This window comes from Peromyscus maniculatus, chromosome 6 (genome assembly GCF_049852395.1).
Source record: "Peromyscus maniculatus bairdii isolate BWxNUB_F1_BW_parent chromosome 6, HU_Pman_BW_mat_3.1, whole genome shotgun sequence".
Classification (NCBI taxonomy): Eukaryota; Metazoa; Chordata; class Mammalia; order Rodentia; family Cricetidae; genus Peromyscus; species Peromyscus maniculatus.
In genome coordinates this window covers 103,110,527-103,121,831 of record NC_134857.1, presented here as the reverse complement: position 1 = coordinate 103,121,831, position 11,305 = coordinate 103,110,527, and the positions used below count along the sequence as shown (strand labels likewise).

General features: G+C 40.5%; 1 pseudogene; it reads right to left on the bottom strand.

Annotated features, from left to right (window-relative positions):
* Window positions 1-1,305: 1,305 nt before the first annotated feature.
* Window positions 1,306-5,476, bottom strand: LOC143273980 (heterogeneous nuclear ribonucleoprotein A1-like 3; annotated as a pseudogene).
* Window positions 5,477-11,305: the final 5,829 nt, after the last annotated feature.

Below are 11,305 nucleotides of genomic sequence, written 5' to 3'. Positions count from 1 at the left end.
TTCTTGCTACATGAAGACACAGACTATGGCCCAGTTCAAAGCTAGATTGCTAACTGCCCCCCTCCCCATGTTGAAAAGCTCCCTTTGCTCCTCACTGGTCAATGTCCTTGGATGAGTTAATTCAATCCATCTTTCTCCAACTGCAGAAGAGTTATTAGTCACTAACTCAAGACCATTTCAAGAACCAAATAAGTTAATGTGCTGCAAGTCTGGTAAACAGTAAGCTATTAGTGTGTTGCCAACATACTCCCTTCCTCCTCGAGACAATTACCTGCATGAATGTGTGCACCAGAGTAACATTTTGATTATGGTAAGTGACTAAAACGTGGGGGAATGAATTTAGTTCTCAGACTCACACTTCATCATGCTCAATTCCAGCATGCTTCTGTCTCTCACGTTCTTAATTTTCTACCAAAGATCTTCCTCCTTTCTTATGTTCTTTGGGTTAACCATTGCCCAGGTCACTAAAACTGTAGCCTGTGCTCACAACATCCCATCACACTTGCATAGATTGCAGGTAGTCTGCATAAAACCATTAATTGTTTTCAGGAGTTTCGGTCAGTTTCTGACCTCTACAGAGCTTACAGCAGTCTGCAGGTTCATTCTTGTTTTTATCAGAATTCAGTGGTTTTCTGCCAGCCGGCAGTGACCTTGGACTGTGTAGTGGGTAGCCATTCCAGCTTGGTTCTGGAAGTTCCAACCCCCATTGAGACTCTGGGCGCTCTCCGGCACCGAGAGCGCCCAGAGAGAGCGCTGACCCATCCAGCTCTCGGGTCCCCCGGCGCCTCCCCTCGCCCCGCCTCGTAGGCGTGACAGTTGCCAGAGTCTCAATGGGGGTTGGAACTTCCAGAACCACGCTGGAATGGCTACCCACTACAGGACTGTCTCACTGTAACCAAGGCACTGGGTTTCATGAAGCATGTATTTGCATTTGTTTACACCTGTTCAGTGGGATGCTAAATGTTAGGGATAGAAAACAAGGCGGGCCCAGGCGCAGCCTCCCAGGATCTGTCCCTGGAGTTTCCTATGTCTTTGTCACTGTGTCATCAGTTAGCCGTGGTCCTAGGACAGGAACTGATCTTTGTAGCTCAGACTGCACTAGAATAAGACCTTGATCCACAATGAACCTGGCTTTCGTGTGTCCACGCAGGCTGTAAGTATGCACATTAACAAAATGTCCCTCTGTCCTGAATTACAAGACCTACTGTCCCTCCTCAACCACACTGAGTACTTCTGTGCATTCTCAGAGGCCTTCCTCTGGGCTCACAAACTCAGTCATCTCGATGACTGCATCATGCCCTCCACTGCTCTGCTCATCGGCAACAGGGCCGTGAGGAATCTGCTCTCTAGGCCTTAACACAGAGATGTTTGATATATTCGTGACCAAGTTATGGAAGTCATTCTCACTTGGAGCCTAAGCTCTGATATCAATGAAACCAAGCTTCTGGGTAATTGTTAACGGTGTGATGAAAGGGGCTTTGTATTTATTCACTGTGCTTTCTCCCTAGAATTCATCTGTGAGTACAGCGGCTGTTGTGAGTGCAAACAGGGCTCCACCCACCACCCAGTTCTCCTTTCCAGGCCTTGGCAGGACCCAGAGATGTGCTCATACCTGTCTGAATTCTGTTGTAAGGACACTTTGCTCTACATCCTTATAAAATCAGCTCTACATTAAAAACGTACAGGATTAATTATACTATGCTTGCCATTTTTAAAAGATAACATTTATTCAGAGACATGACCAGGCTATGATATTTAGCAATCCACAGTGTAAGTGAAAAAGTCTGCATGAATACCTTTGATGGAATGCTTTACACTGTCCTCAGAACACAAACTCCAATAACCTGTTACATAATCCATCCCAAATACGGTCCTAGAGATTTTTTGACCAAACATGAAAGTCTTGACTGAAGTATATGTCTTCTATGTGGCAGCTGGCCCCACCACCGCTGTGCTTGGCTGACTTCGGAAGCCTGTTGTAACCTGTAAGCTTTCCTGTCATTTGTCTGCTCTCCTACCCTGCTTAGCTGTTTCCTGGCAGTAACTAGAACCTCCTTCCACTGCTGCAGACACAGCTGGACCACTTTGGCTTTGTGACTTTTTGACCTCCACCACAGTAACTGACAGAGCTTCTGCCCCCCCCCCAAAGTTTCCTCCCTTTGCAAATTTGATGATTGTAATTGCCAAAAGCATAATAGCTTCTGGCACCTCCAGAATGGCTTCCGTCATTATCACCTCCATTTTAGCCATCTCCCCTGCTGCCATATCCACCACCATGGCTGCTGTCAAAGCCATTTTCAGCACTAAAGTTTCCTCCATGACCAAAACTGTCATCGCCACCAAACCACATTCACAACTACCAGCAAGGTTTTTTAAACCACTTTTACCTCTTAGGTTAGATGAAGCATGAGGCATCTCTTGCTTAGATGGGGTTTTTCTGACTTCATAGCTGTGACCATTCATAACGTGGTGTTTCTGAATGACAATCTCATCCATGGACATCAAATGCAGGACAAGCAAAGCCCCTCTCAGGATCTCAATCACTTCAACTTTTCCACCTCTGAGCAGGTGATGGTCTCCAGTGTCGTCTTCTTCCATACCAACAAGAGACCTTTTTCACAGGAGAGAGGACATCTGGTCCTTGAGAATCTTCTCTTCACACAGCTCTCTTTGGTTCCACAACTTGTCTTGGCATCCATAGCTGCATCACCTCTCCACAGTGGCCAAAGGAACAAACCTGAGCCCCTAGAGAGCTTGGTGTTTGGATTTCTCATGGCCACGCAGGCTGGAAGTATGCTCAGAATGGCTCCCTGGACTGCCATTGTTTGTTTCAAAGCTTTAAGGAAGACCTTTTACAGCCAGATTTTGCAAAGGGAATGTGCTGGGGTAGCAGATATGGAATTTGTCTTCAGTTTCACATAGCTCTACGGGTCTTTAACAAAATTTTTATTTATAAAAGATATTTTTAAAAAATTGTACCATATCATACTTGTTCACAATGCACTATGATCATACCACTCCCTAAATAACCCTCTCTCATTCTGGATAGAAAAGTATACATACATGATTGTGTACTTTGACCACCATACTTCCACCAACTGTATCTTTAGGATAAAACCAGAGCCTGGGTGGAATGGAGAGATTACTATTTCCAAACAGTATGTAGGATTCAAAGATAGTATATAGTTTTTGTAATAGTGTCTTTTAAGAGAGTAAGTTTACTCAGGAGAAATACTTGTGATTGATAGAAATCAATAGATGCTTTTATAAGTAAAACAAAGTATACATAGTTAAGCATATTTTTTTAAAAAATGTATGTTGTAGTTTTCTTCTGGAACCACAAATAATTCCATCATGTTAAAGACTCAGACATCAAACATTAAGTATAACTTTGTTATTTCAGAATTCCTCAGCTTTTTCAGATAAAGGAATTTGTTGTGGAATGGTCTTTTTGTATACTGTGAAGATATGTTGCTCTTATTGGCTTAAATAAAGAGTTAAATGGCCAATAGCTAGGCAAGAAGAGGTTCGGTGGGACTTGCAGACAGGAAGAGAACTTGAGGATGAAGAAGGGCCTAGTCATCAGGAGACATGGGGAGAAGGAAGAGAAATATGTTGTACTGAAGGAAGGTACCCCCACGTGGTAGAATGTAGATAAGAAATATGCGTTAATTTAAATTGTAAAAGCTGGTTAGTGTAGCTAGAGTTTTCCTGCCTTGCCCATAGTCAGGACAAATCTCTGTCACCCACCAGTCCCACAGCCACTCAGACCCAAACAAGTAAACACAGAGACTTATATTGCTTACAAACTGTATGGCCATGGCAGGCTTCTTGCTAACTGTTCTTATAGCTTAATCCATTTCCATAAATCTATACCTTGCCACATGGCTCGTGGCTTACCCATGTCTTCACATGCGGCTTGTCATGGTGGCGGCTGGCAGTTTCTCTGACTTAGCCTTGCACTTCCCAGAATTCTTCTCCTCCTTGTCCCGCCTATACTTCCTCCTGCCTGGCCACTGGCCAAAGTGTTTTATTTATTGACCAATCGGAGCAACAGATTTGACATACAGACTATCCCACAGCACGTTAGCATCAAGCCTAAGCTATCGGATGATCATTTATAATTAATAATAAGTCTCTATGTGGTTACTTGGGAGCTGGCTGGTGGGACAGAATATAATGCCTAGGTGAATTCACTTTCTCCCTTCCAAATGCCTATGAATGAAAAACTCTCAAAGATATCTTGCTCAATCTAGTTTGGGAAATGCAGACCATGAAACTGATACCTTTTCAGGTTTTACCCAATTACTATAAAAGATTGTTGGAGCAGTTTGTGGTTCATTTCTCTGAAATATTCTGTTTTAATTTAATTTTCTATTGTCACCCCATGATGGGTACAATTATTCTTTCCTGCTTGCCTGTCATCTTTCTATGCCTGCTTGACTTCTGCTAATCAGGACAGACATTGATTTTATAATTCCTAAGATAAATCATACCTACCAATAATGGCAGTAATAAACAATAGTAACAACAAAGTAATAGACTCTTGTTGACCATGGACTTTACCATCTTTACCAGCACACAAATGTTCTGAGCATATTAATACATTTCTTTCCAATGTTTTTCATGCAATATTTATAGAGATCTGGAGAAATCACGGTGAAGTTGCCTGAAGCGGAGGCAGCTGCCCCACCTCTCTCAGCTGCTGGTCACACTTGGGCTGAGTGAGGGGGGAGCCGACTTCTTTAAGATGGCAAAGAACTAAATATATTGCATAGAGAAATCATAGAATTCATAAGCAGGAAACATTAAAAATACATGTATTTTAGTCACACTACTAGTAACCCTTTTGATTTGCTCTAAAACATCTTGGTATAAGCAGTACAAAATTTAGAGGCTATTATTTAAAGTAATTATTTAAAATTCACAGAAGAGCATGTTGCTTCTAATGTGTAAGAGAAGAAAAGAAATTAGAAAATGTAGTTATGGCTGTACAAATTTGCATTCCCACCAACAGTGGAGGGATGCTCCCCTTGCTCCACATCCTCTCCAACATAAGCTGTCTTCAGTGTTTTTGATCATAGTTATTCTGACAAGTATCTCAGAGTCACTTTGATTTGCATTTCCCTGATGACTAAGGATGTTGAGCAATTCCTTAAATGTCTTTCAGCCATTTGAGATTCTTCTGTTGAGAATTCTCTGTTTAGCTCTGTAGTCCATTTTTTAAATTGGATTGTTTGGTATTTTGATGTCTAGAAACATACAGAGATGACCAGTCACACTAGTGGAAATCCATGAACTGTTGACCAATAGCTGTGGAGCCCTCATGGGACTTGACTAGGCCCTCTGGAGATTCAAGAGAGTTGTTTAACTTGAACTGTTTGGGGGGCCCCTAGGCAGGGGAATTGGTATGTGTCCCTGGTGCAGGAGCTGGCTTTTTGGAGCCCAGTGCCTAAGAGGTGACACCTTGGGCAGCCTTGGTGCAGGGCGGGGAGGGGCTTGGACCTCCCTCAGCTGAATATACCAGGCTTTGCTGACTCCCCATGGGAGACCTTGCCTTGGAGCAGGTGGGAATGGGGGGTGGGTTGAGGGGGAAGACTAGGGGATGGGAGAAGGGAGGAGGGGGGAATCTGTAGTTGGTATGTAAAATGAATAGAAAATTTCTTAATAATAAAAAATGTAGTTATAGGAAACACTCTTTTTAAACCAAGAGAAACATCACTGAAAGCCCCCATATGAAGCTGAATGGCCAAGCAGCAGCAGCCTTGGAGTCCTACAGCCTGTATCCCTCAGCCTTTATTTCATTGTACAGTTAGCACTGCTATGAGTTATTAATAATAATATGGGCAGAAATGACATAATACTTAGAAGACCTTGTTAAAGGGCCTATGATGATTTAATACCACTAACACAAATATAATCAAATAACTTGGGATGTTATGCATATAAAAATTATTAAAAAGCAACACTTTGCAGAATATTGTTCTCACAATTAATGACATAGATTTTTTTTAAACTAAAGGTTTATTCTGCAAGTGTGTGCAATGAAATAACAACAAAAAACAAATTTAATTAGTGATTTAAAAACTACTATCAGGCAAATTGCGTGAGTCTCAAGAAAGACAATTTTTGATAAAGTATCATTGTATTTTCTAGATTTACACAGCATTTCTTTTTGAATATGAAATAACCATATTTTAATTTTTTAAAACTTTTTTCTAGACTGATTGCATCTTAATTTCATGCAACTTAATTTCAAATATGTTGGTAGAACAATATACTGAAAGATTTGTGTCAATCAGCTATCTATGTGCCCTCTACATAAGGCCATTTACATCTTGCCAGAATCCGTTTTAAAATCTGTGCATGCCTTTGCTGGGAACATTACTTAAGTATTCCTCCTGAAAATTAGGATATGCATGCATTATTCATGATCACATGGCTCTCAGGTACACAGACTTCAGACTCTATCCCAAGCCTCTCCAGTTCTCCTTTATTTTATTTCATTACTTGTCCCCAGTCCTCTTAACCCCATTTGCCTTGTCCTTCTCATCTGAGATGGTCATTTTAATATATTCACTGTATTTCCCTAGGCTTTGAGATATATTGTTTTCTTTATGGTGCATGTGCTTTGAATGCACATTACTTTTTAAACTTTTTATTAGATTTATTCATTTACTTTATGTGTGGGTGTTTTGGCTACATGTATATCTGTTTGCCATGTGGGTTCTTGGTGCCAAAGGAGATCAAAAGAGGGCATTATGGATGGTTGTGAACCAGCATGGTAGGGAAGGCATAGGGGTGGGACCAGCTTCCGTCTGCATTATTGGAAAGCTGCTTTCCACCTTTCATCAGAACAGGAAGCACAAAGAGAAGAGACTGCTGCCACTCAGCTTGCTTTCTCCTTTTTCTGTTTGTGTTTCCAACAAGATCCCATCTGTGGGATGCTGCCTCCAACATGCATGGTACGTTTTCTTCCCTCTGTCAACCATCTCTGGAAACACCCTCTCATGCACACCCCAACATGATGATGCCTTCCCTGTTTCTTAACCTAATCAAACTGACAATGAAGATTAACCATCACACCTGAGGACATCATAGCGGTAACATCTTAACACAACATTTGTGCTGGTGATGTGTAAACAAACCTAATGTGCTGTCAGTCATACAAGAGTAAAGCAGTTGGAGTTATGCACAGTACATAAAGATTGATGATAATAAATAACAAGGTTGCTGGCTCATATACTTATGATGCCATTCCTTCATCACTAGTTTAGAGAGTACTTACAAAAAAAATAAAACCCTACTGTGAGACAGTGTGTTGTCACATCAGCATCTGCTTTGTGTATCTCTTGTTAACTATGTCTCTTGACTCTATGAGTGGTTCTCAACCTGTGCACAGTAACCCCTTTGGGAGGTCAAATGACCCTTTCACAGGGGTCACCTAAGACCATCCAAAAACACAGGTATTTACACTATGATTCATAACAGTAGCAAAATTACAGTAATGAAGAAGGAACAAAATAATTTTATGGTTTGGGGGTCACCACAACATGAGGAACTATATTAAAGGGTCACAGCATTAGGAAGGTTGAGAACAGACTTATACTATCTAAATCTGTACATTTTATGACCAAGAAAAACTCCCTAAAGACAAATGTTTCTTAGAACATATTCTTTTGTTGAGAGCATATATCTGAAATTAATTTCACTAAATATTATGAATTGATATTCTCACCAGTGCATGAGGTTCGATTTCTCTTCATATTAACTAGTACTTGGTGTTAACTAATTTTCATTGTTGATTTAATTTGAAGTTGTCTGATTACAGACGAAATAGTACATCTCTTCACTTATATATTGATTATTTAGGACTTCCAGGAGTTGTCTATTTTTATTCTTTGTTCAATAGACTTGAGGTCTTTGATGTCCTCATGTGATAGCTGTGGGGTTCCACACTATTAAAGACACAAAAATCTTGCAATACTTGTAATAAATAGAAGCAATTTTACATTGCATCGTGGTGAGGAAAGTTCATATTGTATTCTTTTAACAGAACAAGACACAAAGCTGTGGAAACCAGTCTGGACTCGCCTAGATAGATACTCCAGAGAACTATTGGTGAAGTGGTGAACTTACATGATTTTTGAAGCAAAAATGCAATAATGGTACCTTTGCTGTTACTGATTCTGCAGTTAGCATCAAGATGTGGCTGAGACATAATTTATCCTACATTATATTTGTGTACTACAGGCAACATGAATAAGCATGTGACTAAACTAAGGATTGAACTTATCAGAAATAAAAATGAGTTGTTGTTGTTGTTATTTGAATTAACTAGCATTATTGCAAATGCAGGTGAGGACTCAAAAAGAAATTAATTTTTTGATTAAAAAAGATGGAAGTGCTCAATATTTAATGAACATTTAGTGGTTCCAAAGTGCTGGGTGCTGAAGATGCAGTAGTGTGAATAGCAGGAAAAGCCACAGCCTTGACAGACCCCTCCAGGGTAGGGAGCTGGAGTTAATAACAATTTAGTAAAGTTGACAGGTACAAGGTGATGGGAGAGTAGTAGGCTACTTCAGTATGGTGATCAATCAGTGAAGCATCTTGGGATCGTCAGTATGACCTGAGTCCTGAGTCAGAGATGTTAGCTCTGTGGACATTAAAGGAGAGATCAGCACATGCAAGGATCTGATGAGAGAGGGGGCCTGGTGTAGTTGGAGCATGAAGAGAAACGAGTGTGGGCTTAGTTTAGTGCACTGGGGTGAGAAGGAGGAAGGTCAGAGGTCAGAGTATCAAGGTGCTATCAGACACAGATAAGCCAAATATGACAGGTTCTTACAGATTGTGGTAGAAACTGAATTTTATTTAAAGTGTAGTGGGAAACCTTTGGAAGCAGTTAGGTAAGAGGTCACATGACATGAGAAGAGAGGCTAATTGTGTCAGCAATAATGGTGGTTTAAATCTTGGTAATAGCTGTAAAATGGAGAAAAGAATAGGGAGAGACATTTTTAAAGGTGGTGTTGACATGACCAGGGAATGAATTGGACATGGGAGATGAGGGAAGAGAGGATGTCTTGATTTCCACATGTAAAATATTAACTGTTACTTTATACCAAAAGCATGATTCCAATAGTAAAATGTGCCCTTCCTCCACGTTCAAATTTTCCCTCTGAAAAAGGACATGTTAAGAGAACACAATAACAAGCTGGGGAGAAAGGTGGAAACCACACACTCACCCCGAGAGTGAGGCGAGTACTGGAATCCCCACAGAAACCTCAGAACTGGGAATGGAAGGATTACAAACCTGAATCGTGGTGATGACTGCAAAAAAGAATGTATTTACTAATTGCAGTCCTGTGTATTCAAAAGGATAAATATTTAAATTAAATTTCAATGATTTCCTAAAATCATAGCAGAAAATATTCTAAACTATTAACAATGATTACTTCTGGAAGGTGTAATAATGGGGATTTTAAATCTTCTCTATTTACATCTTTGAGTTCTTTAAACTCTTTTATAATAAATACATAATAATTTCAGTGGCTATCATTTTTATCATGTCTTTACCCTACGGAAGTATAAGACATGCAACAGAAGATTTGTAAATAGGGTCTGTGAAAGCAGCCACCTTCGCCCTCTTTCCAACATCTGCTTGTTTCCTGAACTACAAATGGAATGACTAGAACTCTGGAAGCCACTTGGGGGCAAAAATTTCCAATAACGGAAACAGCACAGAGTAAAGAGACAGAATTCTCTCCACACATGACCAGAGGGTTCCCACTCCTAGGTTTCTATTACATGGGAGAATAAACTTAAAAGTATTTAAAACAAAGGAAATTGGGCCTTTTACAAATAAGCCTAATCCTAATTTTAAAAAAAATCTTTAAAATCAGCAGTAAAAGATTCCAAACAATTTAGCTAGAACACAGACAAGATACAAAAAACATTTAGGGAGAATGGGGAGATGGCTGAGCGGTTAAGAGCATTTGTTGTAGAAAACACAGGTTCAGTTTCCAGAGACACATGGTGACTCACAACTATCTGTAAGTCCAGTTCCAGGTTATCTGATCCCTCTTCTTACCTCTGTGGGTACCAGGAAACCACATGGTGCATATGCATGCAGTCAATACACTCATACACTTAAAATAAATAAATACTCACTTTTTAAAAGACATTTAGCCAGGAAGAGATACCCAGATGGTCAATCAACTTATACAATCGTGTTCAACACCGCTGAACATTAGGGAAATGCAAATTAGAACCAAATGAATTACCACTTTAAATATATCAAGAGGCATAGAATAAAAATAGAACACCAGATGCCAGCAAGGGCCGGGAGGAGTAGATTATGCATACACTGATGGTGAGGATATAAAATGGTATGGATGCTCTGGAAAACATCATGTCAGTTTGTTTAGAAACCAGGCACTCAACTATACAAGTACACAGTACATATATAGCCTACGGAAGTTTAAAGACTTAGGTTCTCACAAAAATCTTGTCTTTAGAGTAAGTTTATTCAGAATATTAAAAACCAGAAGCAAACTGTATATCTTTAACTGGTTAAATTGTTAAGCAAACCATAGCATGTCTTTGCTGGTCAGTCTTTGTCAACTCGACACAAGCTAGCATCATTTTGAAAGAGGAAACCACAACTGACAAAATGCTCCCGTCAGCTTGGCTTGTGGGCAAGCCTGTTGTACCATTTCTTAGTTGGTGATTGATGTGGAAGTGCCTAGTCTACTGTGGTTGGTGGCATCCCTGGGAAGAGGGCCTAGGAAAAGCAATCAGATGGAACAAGCCGGGGATAGCAGCCAGTAAGCAATGTCCCTCCATGTCTCTGCTTCAGTTCCTGCCTTGAGTTCCTGCCCTGACTTCTCCTGATGGGGGACTACTGAAACCTTCCAGGTGAAATAAACCCTTCCTCCCCTTTTGGTTATAATCTTTACCACAGTTGCTTTGGGTCCTGATCATTACCACAGCAAGAGAAAACAAACTAAGCTAGGAGATGGTACCAGGATTAGGTGGTATTATTGAGAAAGACATGACCCTGTCATTCTGGGGAGGATTATGAAAGGAGTTTGGAACTCTGGACTAGAAAAGTTATTGAGTTTTCAGGGCTTAATGGACTGTTGTGGAAACTTGAGAGAGAATGCTGATGGTGGCCTGATGACTGAGAGGAAGCAGAGAGATAGCAAGGGTCCAAAGACAAGCTGCAAGCTTCGAAGGCATATCCACAGTGATTTAATTTCAGCTGGGCCCACCTCATCAAGTTTCCATCTTCCAAAACAACATCAAG